Here is a 14048-nt window from a genome sequence, read left to right on the forward strand (position 1 = left end):
AAGTTGAACGAAGAAGACCTAGAAGTTCTGAACAACCCAATATCAACCAATGAAATTGAAAACGTAATTAAAAACTTATCAGCTAAGAAAAGCCCAGGCCCTTATGGCTTCACTGCTGAATTCTATAAGACATTTAGTGAGGAACTGCTGCCACTACTGTTTAAACTCTTCAATGAAATTGAAAGGGAAGCAATACTCCCAAATTCATTCCTGGAAGCAAGCATCACCTTGATCCCCAAAGCAGAGAAAGACCCAACTGAAAAAGAGAACTATAGGCCAATCTCATCAATGAAGATAGATGCAAAAATCCTTAATAAGATAATGGCAAACAGAATGCAGAAGATTATCAAGAAGATCATACACCCTGATCAAGTGGGATTCATCCCAAGGATGCAGTGATGGTTCAATATATGAAAATCAATCAGTGTAATATACTATATCAATACAGCCAAGGACAAAAACCATACGTTTATCTCCATAGACACAGAAAAAGCATTTGACAAAATCCAACATGCATTTATGATAAAAACCCTACAAAAAATTGGAATAGATGGTCTCTACCTCAAACTGATAGAAGCCATCTATGAAAAACCAACAGCCAATATCATACTAAATGGTCAAAAACTGAAATCCTTCACACTAAAATCAGGAACAAGACAAGGATGTCCCCTATCACCACTCTTGTTCAATATAGTGCTGGAAACATTAGCCATGGCAACTAGACAAGAGAAAGAAATAAAAGGAATAAAGATAAGAAATGAAGAAGTCAAATTGTCATTATTTGCAGATGACATGATACTCTATATAGAAGACCCCAAGAACTCCACCAAAAGCCTTCTAGATTTAATAACCAAATTCAGTCAAGTAGCTGGTTACAAGGTCAACCCACAAAAATCAATAGCTTTCCTCTACACGAATGACAGACTCGCTGAGAGAGAAATAGGGCAAATAATTCCTTTCACAATAACATCCAAAAAACTGAAATACCTAGGAATCACCCTAACAAAAGAAATCAAAGTCCTCTTCTCTGAAAACTATAGCACTCTGAAAAGAGAGATTGAAGATGATATCAGAAAATGGACAGACATCCCCTGCTCCTGGGTAGGAAGGATTAATATAGTGAAAATGGCCATACTTCCAAAACTGCTATATAGATTTCATGCAATTCCAATTGAGATCCCAGCAGCATACTTCACAGACCTCGAGAAAAAAATCCAAAAATTCATTTGGAACAAGGAGAGAGCCAGAATAGCAAAAGCAATTCTAGATAACAGAGACATGGCAGGGGGTATCACAATCCCCAACCTGCAACTCTACTACAAAGCTACTGTGATAAAAACAGCATGGTATTGGCAAAGAAACAGGCCTGAGGACCAGTGGAACATATTAGAAGATGCAGAAACAATGCCAGACACACTCAGCCATCTCATCTTTGACAAAGGAGCCAAACACCCTCACTGGAGGAAAGATAACCTCTTTAATAAATGGTGCTGGAAAAATTGGGCTTCAACTTCCCAAAGATTAAAACTAGACCTATATCTCTCACCATGCACTAAACTAAAATCAAAATGGATTAAAGATCTAAATATTAAAATAGAGACTCTGAACCAGTTGGAACAGAGGTTAGGTAGAACCCTTGAAGACATCGGTGTAGGAATAGATTTTATGAACAAAACCTCAGTTGCCCATGAACTAGCACAAACAATCAACAAATGGGATCTCTTCTTATTAAAAGGCTTCTGCACAGCAAGAGAAACCACCAGCAGTGTGAAGAGACAACCCACAATGTGGGAAAAAATCCTCACCTGCTTTTCCTCAGAAAAGGTCTACTATCTCAAATCTATAAAGAACTTAAAAAGATCAGACCTCCCAAATTTAAAGACCCAATCCGAAAATGGGCATCTGAAATGAACAGACATTTCTCAGACTAAGAAGTAGAAATAACAAATAAATACATGAAAAAACGTTCAACATCACTGGTCATTGAAGAGATGCCAGTGAAAACAATGCTGAGATTCCACTTCACTCCAGAAAGAATGGCTGCTATCATGAAATCAACCAATAACAAATGCTGGTAGGGCTGTGGGGAAAGAGGAACCCTGCTCCACTGCTGGTGGGAGTGTAGACTGGTGCAAGCACTGTGGAAATCAGTATAAAGATACCTCAAAGAACTAGCACTGGAAGTCCCATTTGACCCTGCTATTCCACTGCTGGGGATCTTCCCCAAAGAATTAAAAGAATCATACCACGGTGATATATGTGCGCCCATGTTCATAGCAGCACAGTTTGTAATAGCTAAAACTTGGAAACAGCCCAAATGCCCATCAACTGGAGACTGGATAAAGAAAATGAGGTTTTTTTATAAAATGGAATGCTACTCAGCCATAAAAAATGAGAAAGTAGAGACATTTATAGCTAAGTGGATGCACATTGAGGCGATACTCTTAAGTGAAATACATAGGACACACATGTGTAAATACCGAATAGTTTCTCTAGTGTGAGAAACTGAAAGTATAGATAAGGACTAAATGTATAATAGGTCATGTGAAATAGGAAGAAAAGGGGCAAAGGGGAAGGAAGTGGGAAGGGTAGGGGAAAGGATAGAAGTTAATGGGATTAATATGAGAAAATGGAAAAACAGGAACAAAATCTTTGTAAATAGGGAGGAATGGAGGGGTTGAAGGGAGGGCTGGGCAAGGGTGAAAAATAAGAACCAAGAGAGACTATGTAAAGGTGCAAATTTCCAATGATGAATGTCGTTATATTGTATACCTAAAATGTACCAATGATTAGAATATATAATCGATAATGTAAAATGGGAAGAAAAGGTCCAAAGGGGTAGGGGTAGTGGGAGGGACAGGGGAAAGGAAAGAAGGGAAAGGAAAAATGATGAGAAATGGAAAAAATGGAAATAAAGTCTTTGTAAATAGGGAAGGGCGGAGGGTATGAAGGGAGGGCTAGGAATGGGGAAAAAATAAGAACCAAGATGCATTATACAAAGGTACAATTCCCAATGAGAAATGCAATTGTGTTGTATACCTACAATGTACCAATAAAATGTACCAATAAAAATAAAAAAAATATATACACGTGGTTTGGATTACAAGCATGTTTCTAGAACGAATTATGCTCACACACAAAAAAAGAAAGAAACACATCAACATTGCTACCCGGAATATCTGAATGAAGAGAAACATTTGTGATTTTAGCACCTAAAAAGTGTCCCTGGCATCCAATTAGAAATTGTATTTTAGGAAGAGTGGTTCTAAAATATATTCAGAAATCTAGAGGTTTTCTGGAAGAGTAGAATTGAGAAGAAACAATGAGAGACCTGCGTGTCAGGGGTGCTCAGTTGGATTTCCTGGTTTCTTAAGAACAAAATCAAAAGCACAATATAGGAAGTGAAAAGAGCTACAATAATGCCTCAGTTCGAGTATTTCACAGATACATGGATTTGAACAAATTATTTACTTCAGTGGACTTTAAAATCATCATCTTCACTCTTGTGCAAATTTCAACAGTTTTCTCGCTTATTTTATTGTCTTGAGATTTATATAAAATAATGTTTCTGGAGATTACACGTTTATTATCTGACACCTTTAGTTCTAAGTTACCTGATCAAAATGACAAAGAATTTTTAAAATTTTGAATAGAAACCTCATGCTCTTGAGATCATACAACTGTAATTAAGAGTTCAAGATGTCTTGCTTAATAGGGCAATTTTCCAGCTTGCAGAACTTTCTGCTTTCTGTAAATACATTACACAGTATTTTAGCTTTGCCTTAACTTCCTTCTTTTTTTATTTTCAGTAAATAAATCATTAAAATAAAATGGCCTTGCCAGAATCTGCACATTTCATCACATATATTTTAAAGAGAAGTCTGAATATAGCTTCCTCAGGTTGTGGAAGAGGAGGAAGAAGAGAGGATGAGAAAGACAAAAAAAGACAAGAAAGAGGAGGAGGAGGGGAGAAGGTGACAAGTTCAGGAGGACGCGTAGAGGGAGGCAGAACAAGATGAAGGTCAAAACATGAAGGAAAGGAAAACAATGTTTAAAGTTGCAAAATGAAGCTGAGCATTTTCTAGAAGATGTGTAAGAAAGTTTGCCGTTTTTCTACCAAGTTCCCTAATTCTCCAAAACTGTAGGTACCCTTTAAGAACAAAGGGACTACAAACAATGCTCTTTACTATTTTCTAAGAAAACAGAGTTCTTGGCACACAAAGGCAGACAGACCCTCAGGACACTCCAAAATTCCTGCCAAGAGTTCACAGTGGGCCATGAAAGCCGTTCTATCACTCATACATGAAACACACTTTCTCCCACTCTCATGGGGGTGCAGATATTTACACAGTTTTGTGTACTTATTTTCTTCACTTTCACTTCAGTGCAGCACTTGTATGCTTCTTGGTGGAGGGAAACCTTTAGGAATTCTGTGAACTTTAACATACTTCATCAGATTTTGTAGCATGTACTTGATTTTATACAATATTTCTGATGATTTTTAACATTTCTCTCATTTCTTCCTCTTCTTAATCATTACTGAACTTCCCTCCCACACAGAGCAGATGTTCCTTCCTCTAAAACAAGGCAAATAATTTACCATCATAAATACCAAATCACATCTCAAGGTCATAGTCAAGAGCATTTATGTCTCATTTATTTTCAGACTCCTCATCAACCCATCTCATCCAGGTCCTGGTGTGTGCAAATGCATTGGGCTTGTATGAGCAGCTAAAATAGAAGGTTATCGTTGGCCACTAATGACTACTGTAAAACACTTCTAATTAAGTAGGCAGTACCTCATATACGTTTTTGGAAATGGCAACAGCAAAGATTTTCCTAATTCAAAACTCCATATGCTTTCTGTTCCATTAAATGGCAAGGACATAATAACGCAGGCCAGTATCTTTTTCTTAAATCAAGCCAATTTAGTCCACATGTAATTCTTGGAAGTGTAGTTTTAATTTTAAAATGTCAGGAATACTCACTGAAAGTGAATAAAGTGAACTTACAAGTACTACCATGTGATCTTTAGCGGCTAGGTATTTAAAGAGTGGGCAGTAGTTTGAGAACATGAGGAGCCTTCCCTGACTTCAGAATCTAAGGCTGTATTTCTGCAAGTAATAATATATTAAGACACTTCAAACATTATTGATTATATATATATATTTCTTCAACTATTAAAATATTTCAGGTATTTTTTAAAATTCCAAATAATTTATTTTAACATTAAGAAAAAATAGTTCCAGGGAAGATACATACTTTCAAAGCCACACTGCAAATAGTGATAGAGAATCTGAGTTTTGGGTTCTGGCCATAAAACTCAATATCTGTTCATAACTCATATTTGCTTGGGAAAATATTTTTCTTTCTATTTTAATTTGCTATAATCATTTTAAAATATAGTCAAAATCTCTTTGATACTCACACCAATGAATGTCATTGAGGTTTTTTCACTCTGTCTTTAGTTTAGATGATTGTATGACTGCATCAATCAATGAAATATTGTGGACATGATGCTCTGCACCACCTGAAATCAGGGTATATACTAGGCAGCTTTCCCATTTCTGGGGCACAATACTAAACAACCAAATCATAAAAGAAGATAGGTTTATTTGGCTCACAGTTTCAGGGGGTTCAGTCATGGTTGACTGGTTTCAAGTTGGGAACATTCTAGTGGAAGGGCATGGCAGAGCAAACCTGCTTAGTTTGTAGTGGCCAGGAAGCTGAGAAGCGGAACAGTACCAGAGCAGAAGGGAACAAAGGTCATGCCTGTATGACCAACCAAGACACTCCCAGAAGTATGTTTTACTAATCCCTTGGGCATTTCTTAATTCAGTCAAATTGACACACCATGATTCAGTGGTCTTTGAAGCCGTATCTGTAGATAATTTACGGATATCTGGTTGTCTGTCCTCATTGAGCCTAGCCTTGGCTATTGCAATCCAAGCACCAAACCTGTAAGTGAAGAAGTCTCCAGACACTCACTTCACCCACACCTATTCATGTCAGCTAAGACCCAAGAATCCAGAGTCAAGACAGGTCATCACTATGATGCACTGTTCATGTCCGCGACCTACAAAATATGTGATCATATTAAAATACTGTTTTACACTGTCAATCTTGAGGTACATTGGTACTACAGTTAGCAAGACATAACTAGAATATTCTTAGCTTTCCTATATGATGTTGAGCAAAGTGGCTCATTTCAAAAGCTCCACTACCATCAGTCAAAAGCTATGTCATCTTGTAGCTTTGCTTTTCTTGATCTTTATTTGGGATCCATAATTATTAAATCTCTTATATATTATATTTATGAGAATAGAGTAGAATGGACTTTGTGTTATTACTCTTTGGGGATCGAATTTCTTTTTAAAAAGTCCTCCCTGTATGGCTGTATAATTTATTTAAAATAATATATTTGGAATCTTATAATTTAACAGTATAGAGCAGATAAGAAATTTCACTGCTCCTAAAGAAGTGATCATATCTGGGAATACTCTTCAAGTTCATTTATACGAGTTCAAAAATAAGAGAAAAGAACATTCGTGCAACGTACCCTTTATGCAAGGTAAGTTGCATAATAAATTTTCAGCAAATTAATGTCATAATAGACATTTTTAAGTATTTCATTATATTTAGCTAATGAGAACTGAAGAAATGTTAATGTGTATCATAATCATTAGGCAAGAACATACATCATAGCATTAACTTTTCTAATATCTTATTTTATATATCTGACATTCAAAAAATTCAATCATTTTTCTCAACCAAATAAAACTCTGTTATAATTTTAGTTATTAGTAGGTAATTCTAAAAGCATATTTTTATATATGGCATGGTGTTAAGCCTGGCCCTTTGCAAAGTAAGTATAAATCTAAGGAGATAGTGAAGAGAATCGACATATTTTTCTTGTAGTGCAATTCACAAAAATATCAATCTCTCTTTTAATCACAATAGAAAGATAGAAAAGCCTGATAGCTCCATCAATGGTTGGAAAAGTGCAGTGAACTAAGTCTGCTTTTTGGAGAGGTGCCGACCACACATAACCAAGAGGAAAGGGCATGATCACCACAAGCCTTTGAGTCATCTTGCTAGAACACACTCACTCTTCACTCAGGTTTGGTAAAACAAAACAAAAATGAGCATGCTCTAGTACCATGATAATTGGTAAGGGCCTGTTCTTTGTGCTCACAAACCTTATTCTCTGAAACACCCAATGTTTATTTCCTGTGCTTTGTCTCTGAAAGTTTCTTGTTTATTATTCACATGAATGACCAATAGTGGAAGTAAAACATGTTCAGATGGGTCACCTGAACTCTTTAAAATGTTGGAAATAAGAGATTATCTTTTCAACATTTCAGATATTTGCTCAAGATTTTACTTCCACCTCCTTTAAATCACATATCTATTTCTAAAATAAAGTAGAATCAAATCAGATAGATTTTTTTCTTTACCTTTTTCATAAAGACATGGAGTTAATGATTGGTTTTATGCCTCTTAGTATATTATCTAGATTGTTAATCTATTGATTATTTAAATCACTTTCCATATAATACATTTTCCAAACAGCTCAAAAGTACATACACAACAATGAACATATTAAGTTTGTCATATTCATGTTAATAGGACTTAATTAAGAATTTAACTTTAATTTTTCAATTGCTTATAAAATGTATGCCTCCAAATAAACATTTTCTTGCTTTTATAAAATATATTTAACATATATCCATGTGCAGCCCTGATATATTTATACGTATAGAATGAGAAATACTATTATTACCTTTTTTTTACAACTTATCTTCTTTTTATATCATATGGTGACCATTTAGATTTATAATACAAGTATGAAACTCACAAAAGTCAAGAAAGCAAGGACCTCAGAGAAGCTTTGACAAAACTACATGCACCTACATTCAAGAAATTCGCATAGTGAATTTCCATCTACATGTGTGTGGTGGCATCATTTACACTGGTTGACTATTTTGGTTTTTTTTGTTTTGGGGGCGTTTTTTGGTACCAGGGATCAAACTCGCGTCCTTGTGCTTGCGCAGCAGGCGGCGAAACCACAGAGCTAAATCCCCAGCCCTGGTTGACTATTTTGGATGTTAATCACTTGTGGCTTTTCTAATCATAAAAGTAGTCTTTTAGCATAATGTGAATATATCTCCTGGCCTCAAAATCCTGAGTAGAAATGAAGTATTGCTAACACTGGTGTCCAATAAAGAGTGCTAAGGGCCCTTTATGTCCCCAAAGCAGTCTGTTCTGGCCACTCACTGAGACTTCTTTGCTACTCAGCTGCCAGTGTTTATAGGAGAATCCAGTTTCAGTGAAATCTTCAGGGTATCAAATTTTTTCTTCCTCAGATATAGTAGGAAATGGGCTTCCTCCGCCCTGTATTACAATACCTCTCACAATATTTTTCACAAAATATCTCCTGCATTTTCAGAATTATTTCCCTATTCACTAGTGGAGTGAGGTTTCACACCACTCTTTCAAGGCCTCAGCAAAAAGGGCAGGGGAAGGAGGGACAGATACCATGCTATATTATCCACGGTGCTTTTCATCTCTCTATTTCCTCTCAATCTTGCACACAAAATACCTCCTATCTCCTGTCCAAACAAGAAAGCATCCACATACTATCTATACAGTATAAGTAAAGCATTCAGATAGTATCAGTTTCCTATTGCTATCTAACCACCTTATCAGCTGAAAACAACACAAACATGCACAAATAATAAAAATTATCATTTCACAGTTCCATATGAAATGACTAAAATCATGGTGTCAGAAAGAAAGAATAGTACATTTCCTCTGGATCCTGTAGGGGGACTCCTTTTCTTTGCTCTTTCCAGTTGTAAGCAGAATTAAGTTTTTGTTGCAGAACTGAAGTTCTCAGGCCTCCTGGGCAGCCAGCGCATGTCCATGGCCAGGTTCTAAGGTTGGCCACATTGCATGGCTCATAGGCTCCTCCACCTTCAAAGCAGAAAGACAGATCAAGTCTCCTAAATGCTTTAATTTTCACCCTTTTCCATTGTCCTATCACTCTGATTTCCTTGTTGCCTTCATCTGCCACATTTACATTAGACTGTGTCCACCTGGGTAATCCGGAGCTATCCCCACTCAAAGTCCTTAAACTTAATCATAGTCCTTTTTGTCATGCAAGGTAACATATTTACAGGTTTTAGAGGTTAGGACAAGTGTGTTTTCTTTTTAGAAGACCTCATTTACCCTACTCTATATATCCATATCAATATAATCCATTACTCAGTCTATATATAAATTCACATAAGGGATTTATTAGTCACCAGTTCTGCAGATAGACCCAGAATCCCAATTTGGAATAAGTGATTATATTTGAAATAATAAAATTATAACCTTGGAGGAAGATAGTATAGAGAAGAAAATAGAAATGTGCAGACATAGATTCTTTACTAAGCCATGGGATGGCTGCATAGCTCTCAGAGAGAAAAGAGAGTTAGCAGATTAAATCATAACACTGAGAGAAGGTGGGTGCACGTTAAGAATTCTGACAGGCTTCTACAACAGAACTGCAGCCCTCACAGGCACTGCTATAATAAGAGCATAGACCTTTCTCTATCTGATAACATTTTGCTGAGTTTCAGGCAGGAAGATATTGGGATTTCTGCAGAATGTAAATCATGTCAAAAGTAAGAGTTAAACTCCAAAATAAATTCAGTAAAACTTAGTGACATTTCTAAGCCTAGCACATATACACACAGATTAGGACCATATTGTACACATGCTGCATGATGATAATATTCTGCCAAACAAGAAAATGTCTTCTTTAAATAGACAGAAATGTTTTTTAGGTTATTGGGCTAAAAGAGAAGAGCATTCCATAATACAGTTCCAAACAAAGGGATAAGTGCCCAGTATTATATTTATATCATTTGCAATGTATAAAACTCCATATATATTCTGTGAATACATTGATAGTAATGCATAGGGGGAAAACACCTCTATATTTAAATAAATACCACTAATATGACATGCATCTCAGAACCTGACAATTTTCTTCAAGGTGTTAAATCATTTGATGTTTAATATGCACTCAATAATATTTTGGAGGACATATGTTACACTGGCTTGTTTTTACGAAAAAATAAATCTAAGCTCTCACTTTTAGTCATCAGTGTAAAAAGAAAAAGAAAGAATAAAATGTATGAACAGTTTGAGGGAATAAAGGAGAAAAGATTAAAGTGTTTTTACTCCTAGGAAAAAGGTGGTTCTGTCAAAATTTCCTTAGTACGCTGAAGCTATTCAGTGTCAACACATACAGATGAAAAGTAGTAAGGGTACTGACATATTCAGAACATTCCACTATACCCCAAGTAATAAGCACATTTTTGTATCGTTTGCTGTATAATGCAGGTGATAACATCTACTTCAGAACTCTGTGTGAATACCAAATCAGACAACACAGTAAGACAATTAGCAGTTATATATCTGAACACCTAACACATTCTACATATTCAAATAAACAATGCATTTCAGTTGTTACTATTAGTATAGCTAAGAAAGAACAATTGTTTAAATGGTTAATATTCTTGTGAGCCCAATGAGGTGTAATTTCCAAATGTTAATTTAACCTTTCCTTTTCGGCATAATTTTTACTGGATTCAATAAGTAGATAACTGAATTGATTTTTGTGTTTGCAAAGCATTTTAATGTCATATTACTAGTATTGCTTTGGGAGTCATGTAGAGAACATTCATTTCAATGAAGATGAAAATGTGATGGATTTAAAAAACTGAAATTATATACTGTTCTTTTAATTTTGAGTGAAGTGTTACCAGTTTCTACTTGAGTGATCCAAGATAATACACACCCTAAAATCTCTTCTATAATACCATGAAACAAAACTTGTCTAACCTGAAATGTTATTAGCATTTTGGAAGAAGAGATAAATAGGAATTTCTTATGTCCCGGGGATTTTCCATTAGTATCTTACCTCTATGGTCAATTATTTTAATCTCTCCATTGTACACAATCTCAACTCTCTCCACTGTGGCTAACTCCTAATTCTGCTTAAATTCAATGGACTACTTTCTCCATGCCTGCACTACTGGGCTGGACATATCTGAAGAGACTCCTACTACCATGTTGCCGGACCTCATTTCAAATTCGAGATTGCTAAACTACATGGATCCTTCATGTTGCTTGCTCCTCTTTCTCTCCTATGTTGTTGGATACTGGATCCTTTCTCTTTTCCTTTTTGCAACTCCAAAATTCTTTTCTACTCCATTTAGCTAGATTGTCTGAGATCCTTGATCTTCTCTCTAAAATCTGCTCTTCCCATGGTTTTCCCTATCTAAGTCAATTACTCCCGTCTTCTTTTAGTTTTTCAGGCACACAAACTTGACTCTTACACTTTATTCATGTTTTATGCCTAAGTGTCTGTACATTCTTTTGGCTTTACTTCTGAAATACATCCAGAATCCAACCATGCTCCTTCATTGCCACAGTTCTGCTCCAAGTTACGATGTCAAATGACTGGATGGCTGCAAAGTCTTTAAACTTGTCTCACCTGCCCTTCTCCCCTTTCAGCCTATTCTTAATAACAAAGTCATTTGAATGTTAAATTGTAAGTCAAATCATTATACTTTTTGCTCAAAGCAGTGTAGTGACTCTCCATATCTATGGGGAAAAAATGTAGACATTAATTACAGTAGTTCAAAGTCTTACAGTATTTGACGCTTACAGTATTGACGCTTCCTCCTCTCCTTCTAGTCCACTCTTGCACACACTCTTGATGTTCTCTGAACATGCTAGGCACATTCATATGTTAGGGCCTTTATGTTTGCTTTCTTCTTGTCCCACATGTATACATGGTTGGTTCCTATGTCACTTTCAGTTCTTTGATCAAATATTCTATCTAAAAATCATAGTATCATTATCATTCTTCCTATTGTCTATGTTTTTCCTTAGCCTTTATTAGAACCTAAAACACTATGTATTTTATGTAATCATCTAATTAATTTTATCTATTCTACTAAGAATTTAAGTTCCAGGAAGTCAGATTTTTTGACAGTTATGTTTTCAGTTCAGAAACTAGAAAGTTGCACTGAGTGAGCAGATTAGTTTCAATCCATACATTAAAGATTTAGAAAGCCTTTAAAAAGCCTTCTCATTTTTAGATTGAATAAAATAAGTATATGGACATATTAATATTCCTTTACATTTTAAATTTTATTTTATTTCTTCTTTATTTTTATTAGTCCATGTTTGCAGTGCATACCGATTACATCACTGTGGGGAGTTGGTGCATGGATATAGCACATCTGAATTCTTTTTCTGTCTCCTTCACTTCTGCTCACTCCCTTCCCCTTCATCTCTTGGTTTCCTGCATCCTAGGTTTTCAGAGACTGTGCATTTAGAGTGTCTTTTTCACCCATATATTTTGACATACATGCTATGGCATCATCATTATGTCTCAGTCAAAATTCATGAAAGCAAACAAATTACTACAAAATTCTTGAAATAATAAAAATTGGGGAAACCGTTAAGTATGTGCAGGTACTGTTAACACTACATTACCCTTAGGTATAAATGTGTAAGTCTGATGTCTTATATATTAATATTACTAATCCACCATTTAATAATCATTTAATGAAATGATATCTGCCTTTCATATAAATATTAAACCTGTATCTGTACAAGCATCCATAGAAAATATTTTTCCTTGTTATTTTGTTCAACAACAAAATGTAGAAAATGAACAATACTGACATGTTTTAAAAGCATAATTTCATCTTTTCTTCAATTCAAATGCTTTCTGCATTTGGCTCATCATAATTTTCTCATTAATTTTACCTATGATTAGATGACAATTTTATAATAGCCAAGATTTCTTCATTATAATCAATTTTCAGTAAGTAGGGAATTGTATCAGGCATTTAATGAATGTTATTGAAGAATGAGAAAAATCATTATTTTACCTTAGACATTATTGCTATTTTATGCAGAGGTAGTTCACAGCTAATTTAAAAATTTTCTCCAGGATTTTAACAACTAAATATACTTAGTTTTCAGTGAACGCTTTATAATTTGCATGAGTATACTGAATGTATATCATACTTTTTAAGCCAAGATTTATAAATGCTTTGTAATAAACTTTCATGAATAGCTGTTATGTCGAAGGCAGCATGTAGGGGGAAGGTCACTACAAGGTGAATAAAACATTATTCCCTTCCAGCAACAACTTCAAAGTACAGAGAGTAGAAACACTGCAGAAATGAGTATTTTCACAATAAAAAATTCCAATTGGACTATCATTTTGCTATTATGGAAAATATATGTATACTTATATTTTTGATATGAGAAGAGTTAATTGGGATTCCATCTGTGGTAACAGCAACTCTGCTCTTAATGTCATCTGAAATAATGAATTTGGGTGCATTGTCTTAATCTGGTTTATACTTCATATTTCAGTGCTTCTGGTTTTGATTAATTACTCATTTTCTCTACTTGCATTAAAATACATCATGACTGCTATGGTAATGAAAAGGTGATGTTTTTGTATTTGAAAAAAAGAATCAATGAATTCTGACAAATTTAGGTAATGGGAGCCAAAACCTGCTGATTTGGGATGGTGCAGGTTGAATGACAAGTGGCCACTATCTTCTCCTTTATGTACTTCGAAGGAACAAAGCAGGGAGGATACTTCCTGAGCCTACCAGGTTCACAGGAGTTTGCTGGAATACAAACAACTGGATATTGACCCAAGCTTGTTTTTTCCCAAGGGATTTTGAGAGAGATTTTGTGATGCTTCACAATCTCCATTTGCATTTGAACTTCAGAATTACGTCTCCAACTCAGAGAGGCTGAACCATCCCAAGTCTATAAACACAAGGCTGAGTGTGTCCATGAATAATAATCTAGAATAGATTACATGCTAGAGCTTCCCAGAAAATCTAATTTTGACTACATTTCTTCATTTTTTTGCATGAAAAGCATTCAAAAGGGTCTCGACCAGATCTTCTAGTGATCTTGTTTCAGAGGAAGTATTCCTTGTTTTAGTAGGA

The 14048-nt window shown here is 35.3% G+C and overlaps 1 protein-coding gene across 10 annotated transcripts in view; it reads right to left on the reverse strand.

Annotated features, from left to right (window-relative positions):
* The window catches only part of Lama2 (laminin subunit alpha 2), a 586947-nt gene that overhangs the window by 278628 nt on the left and 294271 nt on the right, over positions 1-14048 (reverse strand). The window lies entirely within an intron of this gene.

Source organism: Heterocephalus glaber, unplaced genomic scaffold (genome assembly GCF_053883595.1).
Source record: "Heterocephalus glaber isolate CG9 unplaced genomic scaffold, H.glaber_assembly_v1.0 deba00001550, whole genome shotgun sequence".
NCBI lineage: Eukaryota > Metazoa > Chordata > Mammalia > Rodentia > Bathyergidae > Heterocephalus > Heterocephalus glaber.